The following is a 5,115-nucleotide window of genomic DNA, read 5'->3' as shown; positions in this document are numbered from 1 at the left end:
ATCCATCCGATGATCTAGAAAACCTCTGAAAGCCAACTGACAGGAAACACGAATCCAAGGACAACCCGAGCTTTCTAAGAACCAACCAGAAGGACTACACTCCCAGTATGAGAGAACGTTTGGAACTTCGTAATGGCGATCACGCAGGTGATGATCTCGCCATAGTAGTACACTATGTTCTAAGTACTGAAAAGCTCTACCTTTCTAAGACCTTAGGACCATCTGAGATTCTTTATAAGAATTGGTCCAACCCTCGTAAGACCACGCCTACCTTCGGAAACTCCATAAGTTTCACCCCAAATCGATCCACTTCTTGGACTTGAAAAGTGTTTGCCCGACGTCACTCTTTATATCCCGCTCATCTTGATAGAAACCATTGGGAACTCTAACATCGTAGACGCACCTATAGGAATCACTAACTGCATGAGTCGGAATCCGCATCCCGTAAGTAAAGGTTTGTTAGAATGACAAGCAAAGGCCATAGTTCACTTAGGAGTGCGAGGACCAACCGAATAGGATGTATCCTCATACCTCTACCCGATTGTTCATGTCTACTTCCTTGCCTAAACCCTAATTTCGGGACGAAATTCCCTCTAACGGGGTGATGATGTGACAATCCGAAATTTATTCCGTCATTTTAACCCCTTTTCCCGTTAATAAGCCTCGCTTAAATAAACTGACCGTTAACCTTTTGGAATAGGTTCATTAAATTGGGACTTTTATTATGACTTCATAAGGGTTAGAGCAAATTAGAAACACCCTCAATAATCCCTTGAAAAGTTTTAGTTTCAACCAAGTCAAAATACGACCATTTAATCGGGTGCGACCAAAAGCCCCGTTTAACGTCAGTAGCAGGTAGATTTCCTCTGAGCCACCAACTCAAACACCTATATAAGGATGAGTGGAGTCCATTTGAGACTTTCCACTCTCTCTACACTCTCTCTCTCTCTGTACAACTTGCTTTCGATCCAAAACGCCCATTTCGAGCCCCAAACTAGTAAGTAATCTATCCTAACTTGTTGTATAGCTTAGTTGACATGCAAATTCGTGTTTAACAAATCAAATAGGGGCCAATTCATGTGTTTACGGCCCAAGAACACTCTTGGACCGTAAACACCCATAAGTGTGGTTTTAAAGCCCCAAAACCCTTCTAAATTACCCCAAGGGCTTAGATATGACTTGTGGACTTACACATACGAGCTTAGGACACCAAAACCTTGCATTTTGGAGAGTAAACATGAGTTTACAGCCCAAGAACACTCTTGGACCGTAAACCCCTCTTCATGGGTCGTGAACACCTATAAAGGTGTTAGAATTGACCTTAAACACCTCCTATGGCCTGGGAAAATGTCTAGAATCAACCACAATTGAAGTAAGGGCTTTAAACATCAAAGAAACCAAGCACATAGGAGTTTACGGCCGTAAAACCCCCTAGGATTGGTCCATGGGCCGTAAACTCCCAAAAAGTAGCCAAATGATGCCCTAACTTCTTCATTTGACTTGGAAAAATGCATAGAGCTTTATTCCCTACCATTTAAGACCCTAATACACCAAAGGATAGAGCATGTAACAGTTTACGGCCGTAAACTCCTTGTTTAGGGCCGTAAACTCCTTAAATGGTCCATTTGGAGCCTTAAACCCCTTCATATGCCTTATATTTGGACCTAGCCTAATTCTATGAGTGATATAAGACCTTGAAACATCCAAGAGCACATGGGGATATGGTCTTAGGGCCGTAAACTATATAAAGAGTTTACTCTTGAAGAGTAAACTCCCTATCTAGGCCATACACTCCCTTATTTGCAACCCAATAGCCTTCTAGCACTTGACCAAAGTGTTTTCCGCACATTAGGATGCGTTTACGTGTTTAAATAGTATTATAATTACTAATTGTATGTAAACATATGTCACCATATGTTAATAGGTCACTAAGTGTGTTCAAGTCTTCACTTGACACCGAGCACCCAACCGGCACCTCCATCCGATCCATTTACAACAGGTGAGTACATACCCCTGAATTAACCTTTTAAATGTTTTTACATGCTTTTATGGGGGGGGGGACTACAAGTTAAAACATGCTAGTTATCATATCAATCATATGTGATTAATAACCCGCATGCACAAGGATTTATCACACTTTCAGTTGTTTTACCAAGTATAATACTATAGATGGTTTTTCCAAAACGTCTTTACTTTTTTAAATCTTTTCTCAAATTATCTCTCGTGCTATATGTTTTACATCTAAACCAGTTACAGCAGTGTTTTAAACAAAGGTTTTCTTTACTTATATTGTGTTATCAAATTTTATTCAAAACGTGTTTATGAACGGTTTTCAAAGCTTGTTTTACATAACTATATCAAGTCGTGAATTCTTATTTTTAAAGGTTTTACCAAAGTTTTCTTCTATACTTCTATACTTCTGCTTCGTTAAATGCATGCCTGTACTTGTCTAGTTATATAAATAATGTTTAAAAGACTTAAGAAGGCTAGTTCGCCCTATTTCCTTTTCCTTGTTGGGATGTGGTCTGGTGGGTATCGGATATCCGTCTGAAGGTCGTTTAAACATTAGTTATATATCATGTATACACGTATAGACATAAAGGTTTACATCGGCCAGTTCAATTCCCTTGGGTAGCAAGGGCATCCTTCCATTCATCATTCATAGATCAGAGACACTAGTAACTATTATAGGAATAGTTAGGAGCCTCTATTTACTCTTTCTAGTACGAGAATTCCACAGGAGTCAGTTCTTTTGCGATTCTATATCATTTCTCCAGCGCCTCTAATAGAATTCAGAATACGAGATGCATCTTCAGGACACGGATCTCCCCGTTGTCAAGTTGGTAACCAGAGTCTTCTGGAGGGAGAGCGGACATTGTGTGTATAGATCTATATGGGACTGACACTCCCGCATCCTGACTGCTAGCTACAGTCCATGGCCTACCAAGCCAAGGGGTGACAAATGTCATATTTATCCCTACGCTTGCAGGGCGTTGAGTACTCTAGTGTCAATCAGTATGGTTACGAGTATCTCCATGTTTACCTTATAATTCATGGCCTTAAGGTAACGATAATTTACACTGTATCCTTGAAACAACACTCTTAGGATTACCCGTTGTTTTAGACCTTGCTAGCTATATCTTTCATTTGATACTGTCTGGGGTCTGTGTCCCTTTGTTTTAGACCTTGCTAGTTGTATCTTTTATTTGATATTGTCTAGGGTCTGTGTTCTTTGTTTTAGACCTTGCTAGCCGTATCATACATTTGATACCGTCTGGGGTCTGTGTTTCCTTTTGTTAGACTGAGCCAGGCGTATCATTCATTCGATACTCTCCTGGAATCTATGATTTCGTTTGCCTTAGTCAGCAGTATTTTTTGCTGAGGCATATGTTATTTTTCCCCTAGTATTTTTACTAGTGATATTCTCCTACTTTCTTTAAAGTCAAATACCGTATTTTGGTAATGATAGTATTTCAGGGAAAATTTTTCTTTACAACATAACACTGTCGAGTCTTGGTAGAAGACTGCTTTTAATTAGAAAATATAGGATTTTCTGGAAAGGACACTAATACACCGTAGATTCTAAACTACTAATTTTTATAAAGTTATTTTGAATAAAATGCTTACTTACACAAATGACACTAAATACTTATGAACTCACCAGCATTTATAAAAATGCTGATACTCGCTTTCAAAATAACTTGTATTCTCAAGTCAGCGATAGACAGGTACACCCGGGAGCTCTTGTGAAGCCAGCCTAGAACCGAGCTGCATCTATACTAGTTTCTGTATTACTTTGATGTCTCTATAAAATGTAACTTATGTTAAACTATTACTATTAATGCAATGGTTCTTGTACTTTGATTACTATACTGCATATGTTGTGATACTTGACATGACGTCATCCACCCCAGAACGTTTCCACCGTTCCGGTTTTGGGGTGTGACACCAAGACAATGAGTGGACTTGATACCATATGGGTCATCGTCGACAGATTGACCAAGTCCGCACACTTCCTGCCTATCAAAGAAACAGACAAGATGGAGAAGCTAACTAGAACCTACATATGGGAGATCGTACGACTGCATGGTGTTCCTATATCTATTATCTCTGATAGAGATAGTAGATTCACTTCGAGGTTCTAGCAGTCGCTACAAAGTTCCCTAGGAACTAGGCTGGACACGGGTACAGCCTATCATCCACAGACCGACAAACAAAGTGAGAGGACTATCCAAACCCTGGAACATATGTTGCAAGCTTGTGTGATCGACTTTGGTAAAGCATGGGATACTCATTTACCCTTTCTCGAATTTTCCTACAACAACAGTTATCACACGAGCATAAAGGTTGCTCCATTCGAGGCCCTCTAAGGCCGAAAGTGCAGATCCCCTCTGTGCTGGGCTGAGGTGGGTGATACCCAGTTAGCTAAAGGACGAGTTCCTGACAACACTCTCATGGGTCCGGAGATCATACGGGAAATGACAGAGAAGATCGTTCAGATTCGTGAACGATTGAAAGCCTCTAGAGATCGACAGAAAAGCTACACAGATAAACGAAGGAAATCGTTGGAATTCCAGGTGGGAAACCGTGTTCTATTGAAGGTCTCACCCTGGAAAGGCTTGATACGCTTCGGAAAGCATAGGAAGCTAAATCCAAGATACATAGGGCCTTTCCAGATTCTCACTAGAATCGGCCCGGTAGCTTACAAACTTAACTTACCTCTTGAACTCAGTAACATACATTCTACTTTCCACGTCTCGAACTTGAAAAAGTGTCTGTCCGACGATACTCTTGTAATCCCACTCGACGAGATCGAAATCAAAGAGAGCCTCAACTTTGTGGAAGAACCAGTAGAGTTCATGGACCGAGAGGTCAAGCAAACGAAACAAAGCTGTATCCCGATAGTGAAGGTTCGCTGGAACGCCAAGCGAGGACCTGAATTCACTTGGGAGCGAGAGGATCAGATGAAACTGAAATATCCTCATATTTTTACTTAGTTATTTGTAACTACTTATTTGCTTAAACTTTAATTTCGGGACGAAATTCCTTCTAACGGGGGGATGATGTGACAACCCGAAATTTCTATCTTGTACAACCATTCACTTCAACAAAAGT

This window comes from Lactuca sativa, chromosome 8 (assembly GCF_002870075.4).
Source record: "Lactuca sativa cultivar Salinas chromosome 8, Lsat_Salinas_v11, whole genome shotgun sequence".
In the NCBI taxonomy this organism is placed as follows: domain Eukaryota; kingdom Viridiplantae; phylum Streptophyta; class Magnoliopsida; order Asterales; family Asteraceae; genus Lactuca; species Lactuca sativa.
The sequence above is the reverse complement of the archived record's forward strand: the minus strand, read 5'-3'. Positions refer to the sequence as shown.